This window comes from Pristiophorus japonicus, chromosome 7 (genome assembly GCF_044704955.1).
Source record: "Pristiophorus japonicus isolate sPriJap1 chromosome 7, sPriJap1.hap1, whole genome shotgun sequence".
Lineage (NCBI taxonomy): Eukaryota > Metazoa > Chordata > Chondrichthyes > Pristiophoridae > Pristiophorus > Pristiophorus japonicus.
In genome coordinates this window covers 133,724,115-133,736,550 of record NC_091983.1, presented here as the reverse complement: position 1 = coordinate 133,736,550, position 12,436 = coordinate 133,724,115, and positions in this window count along the sequence as shown.

The window sequence follows — 12,436 nt, the reverse complement described above, 5'->3', positions numbered from 1 at the left end:
TGCTCGAACCGGGACCAACTTGGGTCATTCAGCTTGATTGTCCCATAGCCTCTTAAAGGCTTCTTGATTCATCACTGACTGGCTCGCCCCCATGTCCTCTTCCATGAAGACTGGAACACCATATATCTTGACTTCCATCTTCAGCGGGGAACACTCGGTGCAGGTAAACATGCTATGTACCTTCCTATGGGGCTGGGCTGCCTCTCTGCCTATCGTTTCATAATCTGTGCTGGATTCCTGGCCATCTGCAGACTCTTCATCGACACAGTGAGTCATATTTCTCTTACACATTCGCTGGAGGTGGCCCTTTGTGCTGCAGCCTTTGCATACATAGTCTTTGAAGCAGCACTGGTGAACCCTATGATTCCCTCCGCAACACCAGCATGGTGCTACACGATTAGCCCCCCTCGGCGGACTCTGAGTTAAGGGACTCGTGGGACTATTCTCTCTTCCGAGAGGGTTCGCACTCTACAGTCCAGCCTCTAAATGGCGCCACTCTGTGCACAGTACCTGCCGGGTTTGAGTCCTGAGGCTCTGCCTAGATCCACAGGTCGAGATCATGAATGCCTGGCTCACAGAGATGACCTTCTGCAGTGTGACTGTGGTATCTGTCGACATAGCTTACGAAGAAGGCCCTCATGGCCGGTTCCAATGAAAAAAATGTCCCGCAGCACTTCATTGAGATGGTCGCCGAACTCGCATGGTGCCATCAGTCTCCTGAGGTCTGCGGTGTATTTCGCGATTTCCTGGCCTTTGGGCCGTTGGTGGGTATAGAACCAGTGTCTGGTTGTGAGGATGCTCTCCTTGGGCTTGAGTTGCTCATGGATCAGGGTTACAAGCTCCTTGTACGCCTTGGTCGTTGTCTTCGCTGGTGCCAGCAAGTCCCTGACGAGGCCATAGACGGCGGGCCCACAACTGGTTAGCAAGATAGCTCTGCGCTTATCAACCAGTGTGGCCGGGTCGTCTCCTGCCAGGTCGTTTGCTATGAAAAAATGTTGGAGCCTCCCCACAAAGGTGTCCCAATCATCATCATCGGTGAACTGCTGCAATGTACCAAGAGTGGCCATTTTCACGTGAACGTTCGTAATCTCGTCGCCAATTGTTGTGTCCTTAGATGCTCTATAATGACTCCATGAGGCAATGTGTTGTACTTGAACTGTAGTGACCTTAATCCTTTATTTGTTAACTCCAGAGTGAGGATCACACCTGGTGGTCTGCCTTTTATACTAGGCCAAGCACACCTGTACAGGTAACCTACAAGTCTCCCACGACTGTGCCCTCTGGTGGCACACATTGAGATAGTACGAACAGTAGCCATGTAGGATACATGACAGCAACGGTATGGCAACGCTCGATTCCCGCGATTCAGGAGCTCAAGGGTCATCATGACATGCGCAGAAGAGACAGAGAGAGAGGGAGCTGAGAGGGAGTGAAGGCGTGTGTGGGTGTGGTGTGGCTGTTTTGGGAGGAAGGAGGGAGAGTTTAGAGCTTTAAGCAAATTGGGAAAAAAAAATTAGCGTTACCAGCCAAATATTTGCCGGAATTTGGTGCCTATAATGGAGGGAGAGGAGGAGGCGACATAGCACGCTGTGGAGACTGACGCTGGCGAGAGCAGTGAGCTGGGAGATGAGCACATTGATGGCCTCTGTCTTTGAGTCCGTGGGTCTGTTGCCATCTGCAGCAATCTTTCTCCCCAAAAATTCGACCTCTGGCGCCAGGAAAACACACTTGGAGCATTTCAGCCTGAGTCCCTCTCTGTCCAGTTGACTCAGAACCTCTTCCAGGTTGTGCAGGTATTGGGTGGTGTCACAACCAGTGATCAGGATGTCGTCTTGAAACACAACGGTGCGCGGAACCGATTTCAGCAGACTCTCCATGTTCCTCTGGAAGATGGCAGCAGCCGAGTGAATCCTAAAAGGGCACCTGTGATATATAAACAGTCCTTTGTGTGTGTTGATGCATGTCAATCTTTTCAAAGATTCAGCCAGCTCCTGTGTCATGTAGGCGGAGGTTAGGTCCAACTTGGTGAACGACTTCTCCCCCGCTAACGTTGCGAACAGGTCATTTGCCTTGAGTAGCAGGTACTGGTCCTGTAACGAGACTCTGTTGATCGTTACCTTGTAGTGTCCGCAGATTCTGACTGTGCCATCGCTTTTTAACACCAGAATAATCGGACTGGCCCACTCGTTGAACTCGACTGGCAATATGATTCCCTCTTGTTGAAGTCTGTCCAGTTTGATCTCGACTTTGTCCCTCATCATATATGGAACCGCTCGAGCCTTGTGATGAACGGGCCTTGCATCGGGGACTAGATGGATCTGCACCTTGGCACCTGTGAAGTTGCCGATGCCTGGTTCAAATAGCGACGGAAACTTGCTCAGCAATTGGGTGCACGAGGCATCATCCACTGAAGACAGTGCTTTAATGTAGTTCCATCGAATCTTTCCCAGCCAACTTCTGCTGAATAGCGTTGGGTCATCGCCTGGTACAATCCACAGTGATAAATCATGCACCGCTCCATCGTACGATACCTTACCTGCCGCACTGTCAATGACTGGTATGAGCTCTTTGATGAAGGTGCAGAGTTTAGTCTGAATTGGGCTCAGTTTGGGCCTTTGTGCCTTGTTGCCCCAGTTTCTCAAAAGCTTTCTGGCTCATAATTGACTGACTCACCCCCATGTCCAACTCCACTGATACCAGAATACCGTTCAATTTGACTTTCAGCATAATAGGAGGGCTCTTGGTGGTGAAGGTGTGTACCCCATACACTTCTTCCTCGGGTTGAGTTGCCTGTCTTGTTTGTTCTGCGTGATCCGTGCCGGATTGATCATCCTCTGCCGACTCTGCTACGTACTGAGTCGCAGCACTCTTGCACATTCGCTGGAGGTGCCCCATTGTTTCGCAGCCTTTGCACATGTAGTGCTTGAATCGTCATTGATGGGCTCAATGATTAACCCCGCAGCGTCAACATCGTGCTAATGAATTTGCATTCACTCCGATGGCGAACTCTTGAGTCATCCTAGGTCTTGCAGCTGCAGACGGGTAGGCTCTGCCATATGCAGTTCTGCCTGCTAACGAAGTTATTTTATGCACAGTACTTGCTGGTGAACTTCGATGCTGGGAAGAAATCTGTCTGGTATTATCGCTCGTGGATATGAATGCCTGGGCTATTGTGATAGCCTTGCTCAGGTCTAGGGATTCGGCAGACAGCAGCTTGCAAAGAATGACCTCGTGCCTGATGCCAAGCACAAAAAAGTCCCACAGCATTTCCCCCAAAAATCCAGCAAATTCGCAAGTTCCTGCAAGGCATCTCAGGTCGGCGACATAACTCTCCACATCCTGGCCCTCGGAGTGGTGGTGCATGTAGAAGCGATACCTGGCCATTAAGACGCTCTCCTTCAGCTTGAGGTGGTTTCGAACGAGCGTACACAATTCGGTATATGTCATCTCCGCTGGTTTCTCCGGTGCTAGCAGGTTCTTGATGAGGCCGTATATTGTCGACCCACACACGGTGAGGAGAATCGCCCTGCACTTGATCGCTTTATCATCCCCATCCAGCTCGTTGGCCATGAAGTACTGATCGAGACGCTCAATGAAAACTTCCCAATCATCATCCTCTACAATTCTCTCTAAAATATCAACGGCAGCCATGACCGCATGAAAGTTCGTAGTCTGTTACTCGTCGCCAATTGTCAAGTATGGAAGAACTCCACAAGACTGAGTACTGTGAGCTAAAACTGATGTGACCTTAGTCTCTTTAATACAACTACAGAGTGCCTAAGCAGCATGACAGCCAACCCTTTATACTCCCTTATACGAGGTGTGCAGGTGACCCGAGGGCCTCCAAGAGTTGCGCCATCTGGTGGCAAGTCTTACACAGTTACAATGTTTACATGCATAACAGTTGATATAGGTAAAAAAAAGGGATTAGGTTCTACAAGACGAATTTTTGGGAGCTAGGAGCTAAATTTAAAAAGTAGGACCTCAAAAGTAGTAATCTCAAGATTGCTACCTGTGCCAAGTGCTAGTCAGAGTAGGAATTGCAGGATAGCTCAGATGACTATGTGGCTTGAGGAGTGGTGCAGCAGGGAGGGTTGCAAGTTTATGGGATATTGGAACCGGTTCTGGGGGAGGTGGGACCAGTACAAACCTGATGGTCTGTACCTGGGCAGGACTGGAACCAATGTCCTAGGGGGAGTGTTTGATAGTGCTGTTGGGGAGGAGTTAAACTAAGATGGCAGGGGGATTGGAACCTATGCAGCGAGACAGAGGGAAGTAGAATGGGGGCAGAAGCAAAAGATAGAAAGAAGAAAAGTAAAGGTGGAGCGCAGAGAAACCTAAGGCAAAAAGCAAAAAGGGCCACATTACTGCAAAATTCTAAAGGGGCAAAGTGTGTTAGAAAGACAAGCCTGATAGGCTCTGTGCCTCACTGTGAGGAGTATTTAGAATAAGGTGGACGAATTAACTGCGCAGATAGCAGTTAATGGGTATGATGTAATTGGCATCACGGAGACATGGCTCCAGGGTGACCAAGGCTGGGAACTCAACATCCAGGGGTATTCAGCATTTAGGAAGGATAGACAGAAAGGAAAAGGAGGTGGGGTGGCTGCTGGTTAAAGAGGAAATTAATGCAATAGTAAGAAAGGACATTAGCTTGGATGATGTGGAATCGGTATGGGTGGAGCTGCGGAATACCAAGGGGCAGAAAACGTTACTGGGAGTTGTGTACAGACCACCAAACAGTAGTAGTAAGTTTGGGGACAGCATCAAACAAGAAATTAGGGATGCATGAAATAAAGATACAGCAGTTATCATGGGTGACTTTAATCTACATATTGATTAGGCTAACCAAACTGGTAGCAATGCAGTGGAGGAGGATTTCCTGGAGTGTATTAGGAATGGTTTTCTAGACCAATATATCGAGGAACCAACTGGAGGGCTGGCCATTCTAGACTGGGTGATGTATAATGAGAAGGGGCAAATTAGCAATCTTGTTGTGCGAGACCCCTTGAGGAAGAGTGACCATGACATGGTAGAATTCTTTATTAGGATGGAGAGTGATATTGTTAATTCAGAAACTAGGGTCCTGAACTTAAGGAAAGGTAACTTCGATGGTTTGAGGCATGAATTGGCTAGAATAGACTGGCAAATGATACTAAAAGGGTTGATGGTGGATAGGCAATGGCAAATATTTAAAGATCACATGGATGAACTTCAGCAATTATACATCCCTGTCTGCAGTAAAAAATAAAAAGGGCGAAGGTGGCTCAACCGTGGCTAACAAGGGAAATTAAGGATAGTGTTAGATCCAAGGAAGAGGCATATAAATTGGCCAGAAAAAGCAGCAAACCTGAGGACAGGGAGAAATTTAGAATTGAGCAGAGGAGGGCAAAGAGTTTAATTAAGAGGGGGAAAATAGAGTAGGAGAAGCAGCTTGCCGGGAACATAAAAACTGATTGCAAAAGCTTCTATAGATATGTGAAGAGAAAAAGATTAGTGAAGACAAACGTAGATCCCTTGCAGTCGGATTCAGGTGAATTTATAATGGGGAACAAAGAAATGACAGACCAATTGAACAAATACTTTGGTTCTGCCTTCGCGAAGGAAGACACAAATAACCTTCCAGAAGTACTAGGGGACCGAGAGTCTAGTGAGAAGGAGGAACTGAAGGATATCCTTACTAGGCAGGAAATTGCATTAGGGAAATTGATGGGATTGAAGGCCAATAAATCCCCGGGGCCTGATAGTCTGCATCCCAGAGTACTTACGAAAGTGGCCCTAGAAATAGTGGATGCATTGGTGATCATTTTCCAACAGTCTATTGACTCGGGATCAGTTCCTATGGACTGGAAGGTAGCTAATGCATCATTTTTAAAACAGGAGGGAGAGAGAAAGTGGGTAGTTATACACCTGTTAGCCGACATCAGGGAAAATGTTGGAATCAATTATTAAGAATGAAATAGCAGCGCATTTGGAAAGCAGTGACAGGATCGGTCCAAGTCAGCAAGGATTTATGAAGGGGAAATCATGCTTGACAAATCTTCTGGAATTTTTTGAGGATGTAACTAGCAGAGTGGACAAGGGAGAATCAGTGGATGTGGTGTATTTGGACTTTCAAAAGGCTTTTGACAAGGAACGACAGAAGAGATTGGTGTGCAAAATCAAAGCACATGGTATTAGGGGTAATATACTGACGTGGATAGAGAACTGGTTGGCAGACAGGAAGCAGAGAATCGGGATAAATGAGTCCTTTTCAGAATGGCAGGCAGTGACTAGTGGAGTGCCGCAGGGCTCATGCTGGGAACCCAGCTTTTCACAAAATACATCAATGATTTGGATGAAGGAATTGAGTGTAATATCTCCAAGTTTGCAGATGACACTAAACTGAGGGGCGGTATGAGCTGTGAGGGGGACGCTAAGAGGCTGCAGGGTGACTTAGACAGGTTAGGTGAGTGGGCAAATGCATGGCAGATGCAGTATAATGTGGATAAATGTGAGGTTATCCACTTTGGTGGCAAAAACGCAAAGACAGAATATTATCTGAATGGTAGCAGATTAGGAAAAGGAGAGGTGCAACGAGACCTGGGTGTCATGGTTCATCAGTCATTGAAAGTTGGCATACAGGTACACCAGGCGGTAAAGAAGGCAAATGGTATGTTGGCCTTCATAGCTAGGGGATTTGAGTATAGGAGCAGGAAGGTCTTACTGCAGTTGTACAGGGCCTTGGTGAGGCCTCACCTGGAATATTGTGTTCAGCTTTGGTCTCCTAATCTGAGGAAGGACGTTCTTGCTATTGAGGGAGTGCATCGAAGGTTCACCAGACTGATTCCCGGGATGGCTGGACTGACATATGCATAGAGACTGGATCAACTGGACCTTTATACATTGGAGTTTAGAAGGATGAGAGGGGATCTCATAGTAACATGCAAGATTCTGACGGGACAGGACAGGTTAGATGCGGGTAGATAATTCCCAATGTTGGGCAAGTCCAGAACCAGGGACAGTCTTAGGATAAGGGGTAGGCCATTTAGGACTGAGATGAGGAGAAACTTTTTCACTCGGAGAGTTGTTAACCTGTGGAATTCCCTGTCGCAGAGTGTTGTTGATACCAGTTCACTGGATATATTCAAGAGGGAGTTAGATATAGCTCTTATGGCTCAGGGGATCAAGGGGTATGGAGAGAAAGCAGGAAAGGGGTACTGAGGGAATGATCAGCCATGATTTTATCGAATGGTGATGCAGGCTCGAAGGGATGAATGGCCTACTCCTACTACTATTTTCTATGTTTCTATATCACCCATTTAGCAACAAAATGGAGACTGACACTTATCAGCGAGCGTTACGTTCGCCATGTATGTAACACCGGCAAAAAATAATACATCCTACCGACTTTTTTTGGGCGGAATCATCAGAATGGGCGAAATCAACACCCATAATATCGCCCAGCGATACTTTCCGCGTGTAATTAACACCGAGATTCAATAATACCAACCGCCCTCTTTATTTTGTCGTAAAGATAAAATTTGCCGAAACTAACGCCCAGCGTCACTTTCACCACCTCGCACACATCTCGCCCACAATATCGCTCGCCCAAAACACTGCTCAGAAGAAGTGGAACTGTTCTGAACAAATCACAGCGGTGTGGATGCCATTTTTCAAATCGCAGGTCGCTTCATTCAAAGGACTGTCTCAACTTCGGGTGAGTTTGGATTGACTCTCGAGTTCTTCTCAGGTGAAGTGACCATCTCATAGAAACATAGAAAATAGGTGCAGGAGTAGGCCATTCGGTCCTTCGAGCCTGCACCACCATTTGATAAGATCATGGCTGATCATTCCCTCAGTCCCCCTTTTCTGCTTTCTCTCCATACCCCTCCATCCCCTGAGCCGTAAGGGCCATATCCAACTCCCTCTTGAATATATCCAATGAACTGGCATCAACAACTCTCTGTGGCAGGGAATTCCACAGATTAACAACTCTCTGAGTGAAGAAGTTTCTCCTCATCTCAGTCCGAAATGGCCTACCCCTTATTCTAAGACTGTGTCCCCTGGTTCTGGACTTCCCCAACATCGGGAACAATCTACCCGTATATGACCTGTCCCGTCCTGTCAGAATTTTATATGTTTCTATGAGTTCCCCTCTCATCCTTCTAAACTCCAATGTATAAAGGCACAGTCGATCCAGTCTCTCCTCATATGTCAGTCCTTCCATCCCATCAATCAGTCTGATGAACCTTCCCTGCACTCCCTCAATAGCAACAACGTCCTTCCTCAGATTAGAAGACCAAAACTGAACACAATATTCCAGGTGAGGCCTCACCAAGGCCCTGTACAACTGCAGTAAGACCTCCCTGCTCCTATACTCAAATCCCCATGCTATGAAGGCCAACATACCATTTCTCATCTTCACCGCCTGCTGTACCTGCATGCCAACTTTAAATAACTGATGTACCATGACACCCAAGTCTCGTTGCAACTCCCCTTTTCCTAATCTGCCGCCATTCAGATATTTCTGCCTTCGTATTTTTGCCACCAAAGTGGATAACCTCACATTTATCGACATTATACTGCATCTGCCATGCATTTGCCCACTCACCTAGTCTGGCCAATTCACCTAACCTGCCCAATTCACCTAACCTGCAGCCTCTTAGGGTCCTCCTCACAGCTCACACTGCCACCCAACTTAGTGTCATCTGCAAACTTGGAGATATTACACTCAATTCCTTCATCCAAATCATTAATATTGTAGATAGCCGGGGTCCCAGCACTGAGCCCTGCGGCACCCCACTAGTCACTGCCTGCTATTCTGAAAAGGACCCGTTTATCCTAACTCTCTGCTTCCTGTCTGCCAACCAGTTCTCTATCCACATCAGTACATTACCCCCAATACCATGTGCTTTAATTTTTCACACCTATCTCTTGTGTGGGACCTTGTCAAAAGCCTTTTGAAAGTCCAAATACACTACATCCACTGGTTCTCCCTTGTCCACTCTACAAGTTACATCCTCAAAAAATTCCAGAAGATTTGTCAAGCATGATTTCCCTTTCATAAATCCATGCTGACTTGGACCGATCCTGTCACTACTTTCCAAATGCACTGCTATTTCATCTTTAACAATTGATTCCAACATTTTCCCCATGACTGATGTCAGGCTAACCGGTCTTTAATTACATGTTTTCTCTCTCCCTCATTTTTAAAACTGTGGTGTTCCATTAGCTACCCTCCAGTCCGTAGGAACTGATCCAGAGTCGATAGACTGTTGGAAAATGATCACCAATGCATCCACTATTTCTATGGCCACTTCGTTAAGTACACTGGGATGCAGATTATCAGGCCCCGGGGATTTATCAGCCTTCAATCCCATCAATTTTCCTAACACAATAAGGATTTCCTTCAGTTCCTCCTTCTCACTAGACCCTCGGTCCCCTCGTATTTCCGGAAGGTTATTTGTGTCTTCCTTCGTGAAGACAGAACCAAAGTATTTCTTCAACTGGTCTGCCATTTCTTAGTTCCCCATTATAAATTCACCTGAATCCGACTGCAAGGGACCTACGTTTGTCTTCACTAATCTTTTTCTCTTCACATATCTATAGAAGCTTTTGCAATCAGTTTTTATGTTCCCAGCAAGCTTCCTCTCAAACTCTATTTTCCCCCTCCTAATTAATCCCTTTGTCCTCCTCTGCTGAATTCTAAATTTCTCTCTGTCCTGCTTTTGCTGGCCAATTTATATGCCTCTTTCTTGGATTTAACACTGTCCTTAATTTCACTTGTTAGCCATGCTTGAGCCACCTTCCCCCTTTTATTTTTATTACAGCCAGGAATGTACAATTGTTGAAGTTCATCCATGTGATCTTTAAATGTTTTCCATTGCCTGTCCACCGTCAATCCTTTAAGTATCATTTACCAGTTTATTCTAGCCAATTCACATCTCATACCATCGAATTTACCTTTCCTTAAGTTCAGGACCCTAGTCTCTGAATTAACTGTGTCACTCTCCATCTTAATAAAGAATTCTACCATATTATGGTTACTCTTCCCCAAGGGGCCTCGCGCAACAAGATTGCTCATTAGTCCTTTCTCATTACACATCACCCAGTCTATGATGGCCAGCCCTCTAGTTGGTTCCTCGACATATTGGTCGAGAAAAACATCCTGAATACACTCCAGGAAATCCTCCTCCACCATATTGCTACCAGTTTGGTTAGCCCAATCAATATGTAGATTAAAGTCACCCATGATAACTGCTGTACCTTTATTGCACACATCCCTAATTTCTTGATAGTTCTGTCCCCAACCTCACTATTACTGTTTGGTGGTCTGTACACAACTCCCACTCGCATTTTCTGCCCTTTGGTATTCCGCAGCTGCAACCATATAGATTCCACATCATCCAAGCTAATGTCCTTCCTTATTATTGCGTTCATTTCCTCTTTAACCAGCAACGCTACCCCACCTCCTTTTCCTTTCTATCCTTCTTGAATGTTGAATACCCCTGGATGTTGAGTTCCCAGCCTTGGTCACCCTGGAGCCATATTTCCGTGATGCCAATTATATCATATTCATTAATTGCCGCCTGTGCAGTTAATTTGTCCACCTTATTACGAATACTCCTCGCATTGAAGCACAGAGCCTTCAGGCTTGTCTTTTTAACACACTTTGCCCCTTTAGAATTTTGATGTAATGTGGCCCTTTTTGATTTTTGCCTTGGGTTTCTCTGCCCTCCACTTTTACTTTTCTTCTTCTATCTTTTGCTTCTGCCCCCATTCTACTTCCCTCTGTCTCCCTGCATAGGTTCCCATCCCTCTGCCATATTAATTTAACCCCTCCCCAACAGCACTAGCAAACACTCCCCCTAGGACATTGGTTCCGGTCCTGCCCAGATGCAGACCGTCCGTTTTGTACTGGTGCCACCTCCCTCAGAGCCGGTTCCAATGTCCCAGGAATTTGAATCCCTCTCTTCTGCACCACTCCTCAAGCCGTGTATTCTTCTGAGCTATCCTGCAAATCCTACTCTGACCAGCACATGGCACTGGTAGCAATCCTGAGATTACTACCTTTGAGGTCCTACTTTTTAATCTGGGCATTATACCTCATTTCAGCTGTAAAATGGACATTAAGTGGGCGTTGTGCATGGAAAAATAATGGAAAATCTATCCCTATAAATCACAGGGATATCGGTTGTTTTGGCTGGGAGCACTTGATCAAAACTTGTTTTAACTGCTGCATATTTTCAGAATGTTCTACTTTTATTCATAACAAAGTTGAAGACTGAGGAAGACGCAAAGTTATTTTAAGAATGCAGAAACTGCTTTTAGAACATCATGTCTACTCGTGTATGAGTTTGTTTGTCTCGTTTTTTGGGACATTTTTGCTGTGATTAGCTTAAATAAGAACAGAAAATGGTGGAAATACTCAGCAGGTCAGGCAGCATCTGTGGAGAGAGAAACAGAGTAGACGGTTCAGGTTGAGGTCTGACAAAAGGTCATCGACCTGAAGTGTTGACCGGAATTTTCTTTACCTGGGCGGTCATACGTGGGGGTCAACGTGGCGGGTCATGACCTCGTAATTGCTTCCATCATGCTGCAGAAATTGGCTTTGCGCTAATGGAGCCTATTAAGCCAGCCCTGTGAGTTACCTGGTCCCATTAAATAATGCGGGTCTGATGACGTCATTGATAACGCGGTTTCAACTGTGATATTTAAAAGAGCCATGGCCACATTGCATTTGAAGATTCTAGGAGCGTGCAATCATGGAAGCTTTGAATGCTCCAAACAGTTGGAGACATGACTGCACGAAGGCAGAGGGCTGCACCCAGCTTCTCCACTGATTCCCTCCATAAGCTGGTGGAGGGAGTCAGAGCACGCAGGAAGGTTCTCTTCCCTTGAAATGGGGGTGGAGGGGGAAGAGATCTCCCCAGGAGACAAAAAGAGCCTGACTCCAAATTGCAGAGGAGATCAATAGCAAGGATGTGGTCAGGAGGACCTGGGTGCAGTGCTGCAAGCCTTTCATTGATCTCATTAGATCAGGATAGGCGAGTGCAAAGCCACACTCAATTTTATCCTGCTGTGCCTCTCATCACACCCCCATCACTCTGTCTTCCCAACCCTACTCCTGCATATCCTTACTCACACTTACATACCTAGCACGTCCACCTATCCCTCTCTATCTACATTGTCATATCCCATCTTAATAGCCTCCCCTCACACTCAACCTCATCCAATGCAATCATACCAACTAACAACATCCAAGAAGGCCACTTGGCATTGTCACCCCAATCCATCACACTTCCTCTAAAGATGTAACCCATCCATTCCTTGCACTCATTCCATGACTCTCACTCAACGTTTAAAATTCTGACGGGTTTAGACAGGTTAGATGCAGGAAGAATGTTTCCAATGTTGGGGAAGTCCAGAGCCAGGGGTCACAGTCTAAGGATAA